Genomic DNA, 16,937 nt, shown 5'->3' with positions numbered 1-16,937 from the left:
AGGAAAAAATGAGGAAATTTGAAATTTCAAATACCTGAAAAGATTTCAGAAATAAATCATGCTATAAATATATAACAAACTATGATATAGTGATATTTAATAAATTCAAGAAAAGAAACAAATTTGACCTTGACACAAACTACTCTTCTTTATGTAGAACAGGTTTATTAACAGGGTTATTTCTCCTTTGGGCTCATCATGCTACAGTTTGCCTTAAATAATAATAATAATACTCACATTATTATAATAATATGATAAGTTTTTACTTAAAATATTTAAATAACCAGTTATTAAAGTATAGAATGATCATTGAAGGCAGAGCTCATAAAATAATATTTAAAAGGTAGGCTGTGGAGAAGTGTAGACAAAAGAGAAAAAAGCAAAAGAGACATCAATTTTATCCTTTTCTTTAATTGGGGATACAGATATCTGAAGTTGGTAGATCAATAAAAAGTATTAATATTTAAAAGTGTAAAGATATCATATAAGCACTTTGGTTTTGAGAAAGGAGGGCTGAAGCCATACACACCTCAGTACAGATTTGTTGGAAAATTTCAAACACCAGTCAAGAGGTGTGAAGAAATGTAAGGAATATTAGAATGTAAGATTTTTATCAAGAGAATGTGAGCTTCCATAAGAATTTGGCCATATGCTTAGGAATCTCAACTGCATGTCTGCAAAGCAGATATAATGCATGTAGCTAGTTGCATCTGCTGTCCTATCGCCATCTCTGACAGTATCCATCCATGTAGAAGTGCAGGTCTCTAAAGGTCAAAGTGCTTTGGAAGACTTGAATTCACCTGCTCATTTCACAGGGGAAGAAAGTGAGGCCATGTGAAATTAAGATATTAGAGAAGGTCAGATTTTAAGTGAAATATAGTCTGGGAACTTGTAACTTAAATCTTGAGGAAATGCATTTTTGTTGCATAAATAAATACTATGAAAATAACCAGAAAATAAGTGCTCATATCTTCAGAAAAAAAATTAAAACCCTGCATATGAGCAAGGAAAATATCGTGGGAAAGGTGAATAGGGGCATTTTCAACTTTATAGGTTTATCTTATAACTTGCATGATGTGGTCAGTGTTTTACTTCAAAATATTCATTTATTCACTCGCTTGATAAGCAAATTTAGTATCCTCAATTAGACCTTAAAATTATAATGGGTGTTTTACATGTCTTGGTTTCTTTTTTAGACTGGTAAGACAGTGTTAACATTTCATCACTACAGCAAAATTATTTCAAGCAACAAAGTGCAGAAAGAAAAGAGATTTCTTCAGCTCATTATCATTATTTATTTATATTTTAATTTAATTTTACTTTTTAAAATATATTTTATTTGTTTATTTGAGAGAGAGAGAGAGAATGGGCGAGCCAGGGCCTCCAGCCACTGTAAACCAACTCCAAATGCGTGCACCTCCTTGTGCATCTGGCTTATGTGGGTCCTGGAGAGTTGAACTGGGATCCTTTGGCTTTGCAGGCAAATGCCTTAACCATGAAGCAATCTCTCCAGCCCCTATTAATTTTATGTTTTTTTCAAGGCAGTGTCTCACTCTAGCCCAGGTGCCACCACATCCAGCTTCAGCTCACATTTAAAAGGGTAACATCCACCACAGCTAGGCTCTGGCCAAGACTCCATGGGAGGTGTCAGCAGGCTGTGTGCAGGAAGCAGAGCATGCACAGGCAGATGTGCAGGAGGTGGAGAATGAGGCATACCAGCTCGTTCTTTTCCAAACACTCCTGTTAGAATCGTGGGACAAAACACCAGACCAAAAGCAGCTGGGGGGGTGGGGTAATCTTGGCTGACAGTCTCAAAGGGAAGCTTCATGATAGCAGGGAAAGCGTGGCATAAGCAGAGGCTGGGCATCACTCCTTGTCACATTAGGTAGAAGACAGCAGCAAGTGAGTGAGTTGAGCTCTGGCAAACAGGAGCTGACTATAACACCCTTATGCCCACCCCCAAGAACACACCTACCTCCTCCAGCAAGGCTCCACCACCCAAGTTGACACCAGCTGGTGACCAAATATTCGAACACATGACCCTGTGGGGGATATGCCACTCAAACCGCTACAGGCCTTTTTCTCAAAAAAAAAAAAAAAAAAATCCCTTTTAAACCCGGCATCGTGATGCACACCTTTAAGCTCAGCATTTGGGAGGCAGAAGTAGGAGGATCAACATGAGTTGAGGCCACACTCATAGTGAATTGCAGGTCAGCCCTGGCTACAGCAAGAACCTACCTGTAAAAACAAAACAAAACTAAACTAAACTAAAAAACCAATTTCCTTTTGAGGGCTGGAGAGATGACTTAAAGGTTAAGGTGCTTGCCTTTAAAGCCAACGGACCCAGGTTCAACTCCCCAGGACCCACATAAGCCAGATGCATTTGTCTGATGTTTAGTTGCAGCTGCTTGGGGCCCTGGTGCGCCCATTTTCTATCTATCTGCCTCTTTCTCTCTCCCTCCCTCTCTCTCTCGAATTAATAAATAAAGTATACAAAAATACATAAATCCCTTTTGAGGTCAAGGTCATCCAGTGCCACAGGGCTTCCTACCAGGTTCTACCAATGGTTCCAAGACTTCCTCACACATCTGCCCGAGGAAAGAAAACTCTCATTCATTGCGCCCTTGGAAGACACTCCAACTCATATCCATATATAGAACCATCTAAGGGTTGTATTAAATGTTTAATAAAAGAAGTTGTTTATTGTTTTAAAAATGTGTTTGAACAAGGGGTACATGCATCTGGAGTTCATTTGCAGTGGCTAGAGGCCCTGGCATGCCCATTCTCTCTCTGTCTGTTTCTCTTCTATCTTTTTTCTCTCTATCTCTTTCTCTCCCTGCTTACAAATAGATAAATAAAATTAAAAAAAATATGTCTGGAGTAACTTCAAACTTACAGAATACCTGACTAGTTTTATTCACATTTACTGTTTTCATACTTTATTTATCTAATATCTATCTTTGTCTTATCTGGTTTGTTTGTGTTTTTAAATTTATGGGTGGAAACATTTTTTAATATTTTAGTTTATTTATTTATTACATGCAGAGAGAGGCAGACATAGAGAAACACAGAGAGAGGCACACCAGGGCCTCTAGCCACTGCAAAAGAACTCCACATGCACGTGCCACTATGCACATCTGGCTTTATGTGTATAGTGGGGAATTGAATCTGGGTCATTAGGTTTTACAGGCAAGCACCTTAACCACTGAGCAATCTCTCCATCATGTTTTTATTTTTTTATTTTATTTATTTATTTATTTTGCTTTGCTTTGCCTTGCTTTGTTTTAAAGCAGGGTCTCACTCTAGCACAGGCTGACATGAAACTCACTCTGTATCCCAGGCTGGCCTCAAATTTACAGTGATTCTACTATCTCAGCCTCCTGAGTGCTGGGAGAATGCTATGCGCCAGTGTACTTGGCTTCTACCTCTTACAAGTTTAAAACATGTACTTTTGTGAAGCATGTGAGCGTAGGTTGCACAGACCATGCTTCTTTATCCCATCATACTCTAGGCTGGGATGTCTGTGCTGTCTCCTGTAGTTACATGAGGATGCGTCACTTTGGATTAGAAAGCAGCATGTGTGGTGTGGCTTTCTTGTGGTTTCACACTGGGCAGCATCTGATCTCCCTTTGGATGATAGTAATATAAAGCTAGTTGCTGTCATGTTTCCTTATATTCCACTTTCATGTTCATAACTGTTAAGCCATTTGTACAAATAACTTGTTGATCAAAATTTCTTGTGAGATTTTCTGTTGATCTTTCTAGCTGTGATCATTTCACTCACTGTGATGGCTACATGATGATAAATTTCTAACTCTTAATTTTTTTTTTTGTATTTGCTATCTCCAGCCTTTTTACTGTAAAGAACAGTTTTTCTTTCTTATTATTTATTTATCAGGTTGGCTATATAAAATCTTTGAATATTTTACTAACATGTTCACATGTCCAATATAATTGGCTTCCTTTCTTCCCCCCTAAATCCAGATGTATGCACCACCTTGTGCATCTGGCTTTACATGAGTACTGAGGAATCAAACCTGGGTCATTAAGGGTTGCAGGCAAGTGCCTTAATCACTGAGCCATATCTCCAGCACCTCCACACACACACCTTTTATTGAGGTAGGGTCTTGGTCTAGCCCACACTGACCTGTAATTCATTATGTATTTCTGGGCTGTCTTCAAGCTCACAATGAACTTCCCATCTGGACCTCTGGAGTACCGGGGTTAAAGGTTTTTGCCACCAAGCCCTGTGTGTGTGTGGGGGAGCACACATCAGGGCCTCTGGCCACTGCAAATGAACTCAGACGAATGTACCACTTTGTGCATCTGGCTTTGTGTGTGCAACTGGGCATCAAACTCTGACCATTAGGCTTTATGGGAAAGTTCCTTAACCACTGAGGCATCTCTCCAAACCAATGAATTCTTATTTTATTCAGTTATAATCCATTATTTTCTCTTTTACTCTCTTGAGGAAGTTTGCTCATATTTGGCCAGGAAGAATAGACTCAAGCTACCTCCTGTGTTCCTTTAGATCCCCTCCTCATTCTTTGAACAATTTATTACTTCCTGGCACAAAAAAAAAAAAAAAAGCCCAAGTTTACCATGTCCCTTCCTTCCTTACTACAGCACTAGGCTCATGCTTTCTCCAGGAAGACCAGCTCCTTATTTGGACTGACTGATTCATCAAATTGAAATCATGGAAGTTAGCCACGTCTTTCTAAAATGCAACTTGGGGTTTCAGTAAGAAACAGAATCTGGAACAAAAAAATAAATCTCTACCTAGACTTAGTTGTACTAGCATGGAAGTATTTTGTGGCTATTTCTTTATACAATTTGCCTGGAATTAGAGAGTATATGAACATGAATTCATTGCACAAGATTTTACTGAACTGTTTATAAAAAGTGCTATCTTAATTACCACAGAAAACTAATCTACAAAACAAACTATCAATTAAAAACATAATATTTTAAGTGACCAGAAGTTTGGTTTTATCCTCTGTGCAAATGAAGATAATGTACTGCATCTTGGAGGTCTCTAAGAAATTTCGAATAACTTAAAAGTAAGCATGAATGCAAAACATTTAGTTTACAATATGAAAAATCAATAATAAAATAAAATGTAAAACTATTAGAGTATGGCCCCTTATAGGTGCTAATAGTTTTAATAGTGGCTTTAATTTAATTAAAGAGACTTAAGTCACTCATAAGAATTCATATCAAAATGCATATGGCTATTATTAATAAAACACACATATGTGTCAACTTGTGGCCAAATTTTAACTCAAATAACATTCCTTTTAAAACTTGACTTTTTAAGTTAGCAGAGAAAGCAAGGAATATAAATCAAAGAGCAGTGCCCATGTAAAGCCAGATGCACAAAGTGGCAATTGTAGAGGCAGCAACTGTGATTTCGGATCTTTGCCCAAGAAGAGCAGCCAGCCTAGACCCCTGCTTAGTGAGAAACCAGTGGTGGAGATACCCTTGTGCATCTTTGCTGCACTTAGATCTAAGAATGGAGAATCCTCCACTGGCTTCACTAGTGTGAAACTCAGTTCCAGAGAATATCCTAACTCACCCTATGTCATAACCAAGTGTAGGAACTCACACGTCTGTGCTGCTATTAACCCTCTCTGTAAGGAGGAAGGCAGTGGCATCTGCAGTTTTAGCCAGGGAGCCATACCATGGTGCTACATGGACACAAGACACACCTCACTTCCCATGCTCCGGTGTCTTCTTTCCATCCCTTATTTAATTTCAGGCTCCCCAAGGCTTCCCAGCTGGCATATTTGTAGTAGTGAGGAAGGAATGGAAGTCCGAAGGCTAGAGGAGTCCAGTAGCATGACTGGATGGCAGTTTCCAGGTCCTGGTGTTTTCTTTTAGGTCATGCAATAAGTGAATATGAAAGAGAAGGCCAGGTTAAAGACAGAATGGAGGCTGGGCAAAAAACACTGGTGAAACATGGCAGGGAAGGAGCAAGGTGAGCTGTGCCAGGCCTGCTGGGTTGCAGGGGGGTAGCCTGCTCTTGGAGTGAGAGAAAGTCCCTCTAGTGCTCAAGGAGACCTCGATGTAGTGCAGAGGGAATACTATACGTGCAGGGAACATTCCTCCCACTATGGTCTCAGCTGGAGGAGTCGTCCAGAAAGTACACTTGCTAGGAGCATCATCTTTCCTCAGTCTTTACCCAGGCGAGCGAACACAACTCAACAGGAAGGAGCAGTTTGTGAGCAGAATCACCTGATTCAAGTGACCAAAAATGTGGTAATGCTGGGAACTTAGGGGATAAACACCAACTAAATTCTGAAAGGGATTAAGCAGGTATTTGCCCAGAGGAAAGGGGGGTGGAAGCTCCAAAGTTGGTGCCCCCCTCCATCCCTGGTTGCTGGTTGGAGACCCCCACCATCCATGGCTGCTGGAGGAAGCCCTCCTCCATCTCGTGCTGTGGAGGAAACCTTCTCCTTCACTGGCTGCTGGAGGAAACCTGCCATGCTGGCCCCTAGCCCACTACATTCTTAGGAGCTGACTCAGGAGGCCTGAGGGGAAGTCTGGGTGATTCAGAGGGACAAGGAGCCTTGCAATGTGTCTTCCACACTCTGGTGGGCACACAGTTCAGGGAGACACAGTCAACTTCCTGTGGGGTAAAAGGAAGTGAAGGTAACACTGACCCTCCAGGCATGACCCAGGTGAAGAAGTGTGCACACCTTCCATTCACTGTTGGACGTGTGTTCCTGAAGGAAGAGAACAGGTGGCAGTGTCCCGTGCCTGACAGTGCGCGACGTGTCTCGATGTGCTGCTGTCTGGCCCTGCTTTTGGTTACACGTAGGGCGAACCCTAGCATGACTAGTTCTTACACACTTTAATACATTCATGAAATGCAGACATCCAAGACCCATCACTCTCTGCTCATTACTGCCCATTCCCTCTGCATTCTCTCCCATTTTCTCCTATACGAGAAAGAAGGTAGCAAGCAATGGAAAGGATTTCTTCATCATTATTATTGCACAGTACTGTAGGATGAAGGCTATCCCCCCCCCACTTCCTGTAGTTCGCATAGCTGTTGTCCTAGCTTGCCATCTGTCATAAGTAAGCGTAGGAACTCACACGCCTGTGTTGCTATCAACCCTCTCTGTAATCATCGATGGATGTTCAAAGTGCATGTAGGCACTGCTGCAAATCTACATCCTAAGGACTGAGTGACATTCATTGTGGATGGTTTGCTATTCATTTTATCTCATTCAAACCTTGACAATCTATGTGTAGCACATTCATCAGAAATAATAACAAAGCAGAAAAATCCATTCTTTAAGAGAGCTTCCTGCATCAGTTAGTGGAAGGTCCAGGAAAGAACAACAGTCCCAGGTCCTTTGAGAAGGTCGTTTTACAAAGAGGATGGATTCAGAAAAACTCTTCTTAACATCTTTGGGTAGACAAGATAAAAAGAAAGGTCAGAATTTTCATTCTGTTTTTGACTTTTTCTAAACAGAAACTGAAGATAAGTCACTTCTAAAATACCACATGAAAGATCAATGCTCTATATAATGACAACTTTGACTTGCTATGTCATAGTTCACTTCTGTGCACAGCCTCATGAGAGATGAGTATGTTCATGAGTGAATCTGGGAATTTGAAATGGATAAGTAAAGCAAGACACTCTTTTAAAGGAAAGGAAAGGGAAGGGAAGATTAATCTTTCTCACTGCCCAGTTTAGATAAGTAAAAAGTCAACTTAAGAATAACATAATTGGTATTAATATGAGAAAGTAATATAAATCTATTTTAAATCTAGTACCCTTGTTTCATTGTTGCTTCTTTACATAGACGTGGTGCCAGTCATATTATAACTCTTAAAGAATTTGCAAGCTGATTTATACTTCCAAATTCAGGGTGATGACGGCCAGTTCAGCTTTGACCACTTCTCTGAATCTTGTGCATCTACAATTAACACCACAGAGCATCTGGGCTGTTACAGGAGTACAGTTGTTTAGCTCCTTCAGCCCAATGGACAAGAGGCATATTTAGAATGCAGGTTAGTGGTACGACCCTACTGCTGAAGACACCACATGCTGTTGGGATGGAACATGGAGTGACCTGGCTGGAACCTGGAAGATAGCCAGTCCCCAGTTAGCTCATCTAGTGTCAGAAGGTGCAGCATGAGCAACTGGGGGAAAATGACCAACATCTGTCCAAGCAATTCATGATCTAAGCTACTCAGCAGCACAACCTGACATGATGCTCACACAAGTGCAAAAGTGGCACACAACCATGGTGGGAAACTAACTGCTCTTGATTTGGCTAACAGATACACTCAGTGAAACAGAACCTATAGCTGGAGCTGGGAAACAAGTCAGAACCATATCCAAAAATGAACCTGCTCTCCATTATCAATTATCTCCCACCAATCATGGGCTACAAAAGGGTGTATACCTATGAAATTCTCCCTTAAAATAAAACTGGTTATTCCATTTATCTGGTGCTAACTTTACTCTCCATTGGAGAATTTTAGAGAAAAATATTTCAGTAATGCTTACAAGTGAAAAGATTTTTCCTTGCTATAACTTTACATTGTTAGAACACTAACATTCTATTGAAAATGAATTTTAGGGATGGAGAGATAGCTTAGCCATTAAGGCACTTGCCTGCAAAGACTAAAGATCCAGATTTGATTTCCTAGTACCCCTGCAAAGCCAGATGCACAAGGTGGTACATGGGTCTGGAGTTCTTTTGCTGTGGCTAGAGGTCCTGGTGCCCTTATTCTTTCCCTCCCTCCCTCCCTCCTTCTCTCTCCCTCTCTCTCTCTATTCATATCTATCTATCTATTTATCTATCATCTATCTATCTATTTATCTCTTTATATATTATCTATATATATATTCATCTATATATATAAATATATATATTATAAAATATAAAAATATATAAATAAATATGAATATAAATATATAAAAATATATAAAATATAAAAAAATATAAAAAAAAATAAAAATAAATATAAATATAAATATATATATATATATATATATATATATATATATATATATATATATTTAGCTCTCTCTCAAAGAAGTAAAAGGTTTTCAAAAATTTCAAAATGATTTCTGATACAAGTTTGGGTGCTGGGTTCACAATGCATACCTTTCACTGCCCTGGGAAATCTTCACACAACTTCAAGGCAAGGTTTGCATTCAACCTACTAATGGCCACAGAATCCCTTAAAGCAAAGACTTTACACTTCACTGGGACCATCCCCGAGTCTTAGTCACCTTTGGAGCGGCATACCTGAAATCAGCAACCACTCTGGTCATCGGCATGTTTGTAAGCAGATGCAACGACACTACCTGTATAGACAGAAATTTGTGCTAAAAGTTTGAAGTTAATGAGTGATGGCATTTCCCCACCATCCCATATGAAGGAGGATATCTGGACAGTAATAAAAGCGTAGTAATAGTTTAAACAAAACCCAGTCTCAAGACAAAAAGGCTTAAAATATTATTCAAATTAATATTTCATAAAAATGTTGTTATAGGGCTGGAGAGATGGCTTAGCAGTTAAGTGCTTGCCTATGAAGCCTAAGGACCCCGGTTTGAGGCTCAACTACCCAGGACCCACCTTAGCCAGATGCACAAGGGGGTGCATGCATCTGGAGTTCGTTTGCAGTGGCTGGAGGCCCTGGTGCGCCCATTCTCTCTGTGTCTCTCTCTCTGCCTCTTTCTCGCTCTGTCTGTTGCTCTCAAATAAATAAATAAACAAAAAACAATGTTGTGATAAGTACTGTAGTATGGATTTGAACAAATCATAAGTAAAATATTGTTAAATGTTACTATTTGTGAACAAAATTCAAAATTTTGAAAACTGAAGATTTTTAATATACTTACAGATGAATTCTTAGGGAGGACTGGTGAGATGGCTTAGTGGTTAAAAGCACTGGTTTGCAAACCTGCCAAATCTAGTTAGAGCCTCCTCAAGTTAAATTCTCCTCAGCACCCACATAAAGCTGGAGGCACAGTGCGATGTGGAGCAAGAATTCAGAAACTTGCAAAGCAGTGGTGGCTAAACAAGGGAGACCCTGACTCAAGAGGTGAAGAAGGGAAACAGCCTGAGGTTGTCTCTGCCCTCCACACATACACTGTGTGCCTGTCCACATGCATGCACACATGTATATACATGCACAAATTTTCAGGAAGAGTTCTTAAGGCCTGTATATTCTTCAAAGTTATCAACATTACATTCTGAACATTTTATTCATCTTTATGTTGTCTCAGTAATACTGATACCTGATTTTCCAAGGATGACTTTAATGAAGTATTTATGTCCTGAAGGCAACTCACTAGAAATACAGCATTGAATTTCAGGTTCTAATCTTGTTTGAAAATATAATAGTATCTTCAAACAGCATCCTTCAAAAATAAGACCTTAAAAAAAAACACTGCACTTTGATTTAAATCTAGGATAAAGTGGCTTAATTATAATATGAACTCAACAGTTACCTGCTATGGATTTACAAATATCCCCCAAAGGCCAATAGTTCAAGTTCAGGTCCCCAGGTCAGAGCACAGAATCTGGAGGGATGTCTCTTATTACTGGACATGTCTGCTGAGGAACCATCTTTCTCCTAGCTTCCTGTCCACGTGGTGTTTTTCCTCAACCACACTCCCAATACCGTGTGCTACCCTGTGACTAGTCCAGAAGAGGCCATTCCTCACAGATTAAAACCTCCAAAAGTATAAGCATAATTCCTTTTCATAATTTCCTTTTCCTTTTCATAATTTGCTTTATCTAGGGTATGTGTTATACTAAAGGAAAGTGAACACAATATCCATACTGAAAAACAGATCAAGAGGAACATGTCATGAAATGGCTGGACCCAATAAGTATGCTAGTGACTCATTAGATAAAAGCTTATTGTATAAAATTTTTCTTCAATAATTTATTTTGCTGAAGCATACAAATAGAAAATAAATGAGCCATTTATTTGTAGATGATGTCTTAGGAGTCTTGAAGCAGATGAAATATTGTAATAGAACTTAAGCAGAAGTTAAAGGTCCCAGACAATTCAAGAATGAAAAGAATGTATCCACTAGAAATTGAATGTTGCACAGGAAAAAAATGCAGAACACTTGAGACTTTTGTTTTAATATTTCCTGATACTCATTAGAACGTTAAAGGCTGAGTTGAAGAGTTGAGTTTTGTAAGACACAGAAATGAAATAAAAAAGAAAAGAAGAAAAAAAACTTAGGTTTTACCTTATATGTTTGCCAAAATGAACAAGTATTATGTGAATCAAAGTTTCGAATGCTAATAAATTTCAGCTGCCAAATCTAGCCATGACCTTTTAGCTCCAGGTATCTCTACTTATTGGTAGTCAGTTTCATCGGGTATTGAGTAATTTTGACAATATGTCTTTGGAGTGTCAATTTTCTATTTCCAAACACTGGGGACAGAGGCAAAAAAAAAAAAAAAAAAAAAATCTGAATCTGACCTTTTAATTCTAATATTTTTTCACATAGATTGGGGAAAAAAGTATTTTATTTCTGTTTTAGAACTTGTCCACACCGTATTTCGTGATGAAGGAGGAAAACGCTAAGAATAAAACCTGAGACACCGGTGTTGAAATAAAGACCCGAGCAGAGCTGGGGTGAGGCTGGAGCTCAGTCCGGCACCCTCGTCATTAAGGAACACCGAGAGGGAGCATCTTCCCCTCCGCGGGTGCGGCTTCTAGCTCGCTGTCCTCGAGTCCTTTCGCGCGCACCGCGTTCTGCTCCTTGTCGTGGCGTCCCCTGGAGGAACACACATTTGTCCTCGGTCCGGAGAAAGGCGGATAAAGCACACGGTGCCTCTCAAAGATGCCGTTTTGTCACTGAGTTGGGACTTGCTGGCCAGGCCACCATGGAACCTCCTTGATGCTGGGGTTTTGAATATCAGTGACTCCCCTCTTCCCAACTGCAACAACCAATTCAAACAAACAAAAGCCTATGCTACATGTTTCTGAATTTCAGCCTGCCTTAGCACGCAGCTTACCCAAGGCCCTGGGTTTGAGCCCCGACAAAACCAAACCAGGAAATGTAGCCACAGTGGTGAACGAGTCTCTGGCTGTAGGTCACGCAGTAAATGGGGGGGGTTCCATCGCTACATCTTCAGCGGGCACCATTATTTGAAGTATTTCTCTACACGCATTTGGCACGAGTGGGTTTGGGGGATGAACAGCTAAGCGTCCTTCCCCACTGTCCCTGGGCAGCCGGGCTTCCACGCTTCACCGGGAGCTGGGAGACCAGCGCGCCTCACGGCTTCCTTGTAGCAGGCTGAGAAGCAAAGAGAGCGGCGGAGAGGAGGGCCGACCCGGGGCGGGGGGTGCTGCCTCGGTGTCTGGACTCAGATGACTTCTTCTCCCCTTCCCTGATCCTGGGCTGTCTGCGTGGACCTTTCCTGGAGCACATGGAGGCCGTCGAACTCACTCACAATTCAGTCTGTCATAAGGTAGAAAATTTACTACTGGAAGAACAATGGTGCTGTACACAAACTCCCCAAAGGGGCTTCCTGGGGGCTGGCCAGAACCTGCTGGAGCCAGCTTTGCTGTTTTTCCCAGAGCTCACTCGTCCCTCTTCCCTAGTTAGCTTGGCTATGCCAGCTGCAACCCTTATTTACGTCCCGCAATGTTCCACACCCCATTTTAATGCTGTCATTCGATTTTACACTTGAGAGTGGGAATCCGTCCAGGGCCTCACTCATAGTAGACAAATGACCTAAATAAGCTATGGTCTGATCCTTTCTTTGCTTTACTTTTACACTAGGTCTCACTAAGTTGCCAGGGTAGGCCTTGAACTTGCAATTCTTTTGCCTCAGGCTCCTGAGTAACTGTGATCAGATTGTAGGTGTGATACTACACCCAGCTATGAATATGGTTTGGAACAGAAATAAAGAACTCCACAATGACTGAGAAGACAGAGAAGTAAGACCCACAACTGTAAACTTTATTTAAATCAAATAGTATGAATATCTCTAATGTATACTGTATACATGATAAGCTGTTAGAGCAGATGTTTGCACAGCGAGATTTGCAAACCTCTTGAGGGCCTTGGATAAAGATTAATTGGTCATTCAACTGCAACTTTAAGAACAGTACCTTGCAGTTCATGTCACCAATGACAGACCTCAACCTGTTAAGTCAAAGTTAGGATTTTAGAAATTTGTAACTTCCACTATAAGCTCATCAGTTTCCCAATTCTTAGAATTTTCTGAAGAAATTGGTTGGTATGTATAGTAACATTCATATATATATATGTGTGTGTGTGTGTGTGTATGTGTGTGTGTGTGTGTATGTATATATGTATATAAGTATATATGTATGTATGTATGTATGTATGTATGTATTGGTAAATCAATAGCCAAAAATATAGTAACACCATGTTAGAATATCAACATGAATGCATGTTAACAAATTAAATGTCATTTCAAGCCTGTGTTGCAGAATGGCTTTTACTTGCCCAGCATCTCTCTAGAGTACAGGTCTTAATTCATACTTGTCTGGTGTGGGTCTTCCAACATGAGTCTCACACAGGCTCATGAAAAGTCTTCAGTCTAATCATAGCTGCCAAAGTTATTAGTTTAGGCTGAGCCAGTCAGAATGAATCCCAATCTCAGGCTGGAGTTTTAGAAAAGAATCTAAATCAGCTGGTTCCAAAACTGCCTGTGAATAAAGCCAACCAGGAAAATTGCAATACTGACCAGTAGGAGCAAGAGAGACTAGATTGAATCCTGCCATTTTACACCCATAAGAAATCCATGGGCTGAAGACATGGCTCAATGGTAAAGGTGCTTGCCTGCAAAGCTTAAGGAGCAGAGTTTGATTCCCCAGTACCTAGGTAAAGACCAATGCAGAGTAGTGCATTTGTCTGGAGTTCCTTTGCAGTGCCTAGAGACCTTGACACTCCCATCCCCTTCAAAGAAATAAATTAAATTTAAGTTAAGTTGGTTCATACTTCTTGCATAGAAAAGTACTATTTTTAATACAATCCATGACTCTAGTGATCTAAAGGAAATTTTTAAAATTCAACATGTGCTCATCTCTGTCTCCCTTGCTGATCCCTCATTCTCTAAGTGTTGAAACTCCAAGATCACACATAAACCTGGATTATCCGTGAAGATATAAACCTTACTCTCGACTTCCAAGCTTTCATTCTTGAACTTCAAATTCCCAAGTACTACCTCAACATCTCTGAGTGCAAATAAGAATTTTGACCTCAAATAAACCCAAAATCTTCATTTTTGCTGAGACTTGATACTTCTCCAGCTAGTGTTCTCTAAATTAGGAAATGATATCCATACTTACCTAGTGTGATCAACCCTCAATAGCATCCCTGATTTTCAGTCTCAACCCATGTGTACATTATTTGTACATCTTTTCAGAGGTACATTACAAAACATATCTTGTGCTTTGCTCTTTTCATCAATTTCAATGCAGTTATTTATTCTAAGATGTCAAACTCTCAAGCAGACTCCTGTACACAGATTTCTGATAGATTCCTACTTCTTGTTCCCAGAGCCTGCACTTGGTGGATTTATTGCTTTACTAGGCTCATAAGCATCCATTGGCTTTTAACTACAAAAGAACACTATCTCTAGCAATAAAGACCAAGTTCTGGCTTTTGGTTTCCTTCCTAAGGTCCAGTCTTAATCATCTCTTTCTCTCTCTGCACACCAGGCTTACAGGCTGCCTGGATATCCCTCAAAAGAAACTAGTCTGGCCCAGTCTTCAGGAATGGCTGCTATGAGGAAAATCGGTAACTGGGATAAGGGAGCAGAGACAATGGCCCGGCTACCCGTTATCTTACCTTCTCCTAACTTGACACACTTTGAGACAAATCCATCCCTCTCATTCAGGAAGGAAAGGAACTTCTCTCTTTGATGCTTACTGGAATCTTTAGAACTATCTCCAACTACAAAGCCCTGAGCATGGGCAATTCCTAAGACCCTCCCCCCACCATGTGACCTTCCATTAGTGGTGCTGGACTGACAAGATCAAAAATTTTTAAATTTATTTATTTTTATTAATTAGTTTTATACACAGTGAATACAGTCAAATTGGTACCATTGTTAGGCTCATCCATGTCCTACGCCCTCCCTCGGCCCCTCCTTGTTAAGGTATATGGGTCATGCATTGTGGAGTTAGCCCACAGTTATGGGTAGGAGGAAATGTTTCTGTGTATCACGACCCAACGTATGGCTCTGACATTCTTTCTGCCCCCTCTTCCGCAAAATTTCCCTGAGTCATGTTGGGTTCATTTTGGGTCTGCTTCAGTGATGATGTGTTGGGAGCCTCTGTGTCTCAGGATATCTAATTTGGTAGGCATTGATTGTTCTCTGTGTCAATCTCCTTCACCCTTGTGCTGGTACCAGATTCACCAAGAAAACAGCATCCTCCCTTGTTTCGCCAATTATTCTTAGTTTCAGCTGGGGTCCTTTTGAGGTATGATGGGTGGTTCTCTCCTAAGGATCTGCAACTATCTGAAAAAGAGAAGCAAATTCTCCAACAGAAAGTATAGTTAGCAACAGATAAATGGGATAACCCTTATTTTTATTTATTTATTTTTTATTTTTATCTTGTGGTTTTTCGAGGTAGGGTCTCACTTTGGTCCAGGCTGACCTGTAATTAACTAAGTAGTCTCAGGGTGGCCTCAAACTCATATGATCCTCCTACCTCTGCCTCCCAAGTGTTGCCTTATTTTTTTTTTTTTTATAGAGAATTTAATAGGTGAAGGCCTCTTATAGCCCATGATTGGTGGTATCTTGATAATGGAGAGCAGGCTCATGTTTGGATATGGTTCTGACTTGTTTCCCAGCTCCAGCTATGGGTCCCATTCCACTGAGTAGATCAGTTAGCCAAATCAAGAGCAGTTGGTTTCTCACCATGGCTGTGTGCCACTATTGCACTTGTGTGAGCATCATGACAGGTTATTTGCTGCTAATGGGCAACTGGGGAAAAATGAGAAATATCTGTCCAAGCAACTCATGGACAAGATCAAATTTAAGAGAAAATTGGCCCCATCAGGTATGTCCTATGACTTCACATCACTTATACATGTGACCAAGGTATGATTATATAACTCAATTATCATAACAGGTAGAACTAGTCAAATGATACCTATGAGCCTGACTCTCTCACCAACATCTCTGAACCCATAAAAATAGCACTCCAAACACTCTCCATGAGGCTTTGTTGTATGGTTTTGCTTTCTCAAATATTCCCTCTTCTAAATTAATCTTCACCTGGCTGGTCTTCTGTATGCTTCTACAAATTATTTTATTGATAAAAAGAAAAAAATGGACCAAGGAGGTCTGACCTCTTCAGTCAACCCCCCTACCATAGTCTCAAGTCTTTTTCTGATCAGATTATCTTTTTTTTTAAAGTTTTGTTTATTTTTATTTATTTATTTGAAAGTGACAGAGAGAAAGAGGCAGATAGAGAGAGATTGAGAGAGAATGGGCATGCCAGGGCTTCCAGCCACTGCAAATGAACTCCAGACACATGTGCTCCCTTGTGCATCTGGCTGACATGGGTTCTGGAGAAATGAGCCTCGAACTGGGATCCTTAGGCTTCACAGGCAAGCACTTAACTGCTAAGCCATCTCTCCAGCCCTGATCAGATTATCTTAATTGATCTAATTCCACATCCCATGCCACAACATCTCATATTATTTCCAAAGCCTATTAAAGAGCCATTCCTCAGTAAAGTCTTTCCCAAAAGCCTATTCTAAAAATGGCTCATCTCACTACACACATCATTCTCTATCTCCTTCAGATATTTATGTTTTCTTCATGGTACCTATCACTACCTGATATTATAAACATATCTATTTATTTTCTGTCTTTCTGTTAACCTCTGTGAATATAGAGGCTCCTGACCATCTCTAAGCTTTTAAATACCAGGGTACACAGTTGACAGTTGAT

Source organism: Jaculus jaculus, chromosome 12, assembly GCF_020740685.1.
Source record: "Jaculus jaculus isolate mJacJac1 chromosome 12, mJacJac1.mat.Y.cur, whole genome shotgun sequence".
Classification (NCBI taxonomy): domain Eukaryota; kingdom Metazoa; phylum Chordata; class Mammalia; order Rodentia; family Dipodidae; genus Jaculus; species Jaculus jaculus.
This window is presented reverse-complemented; position numbering follows the sequence as displayed.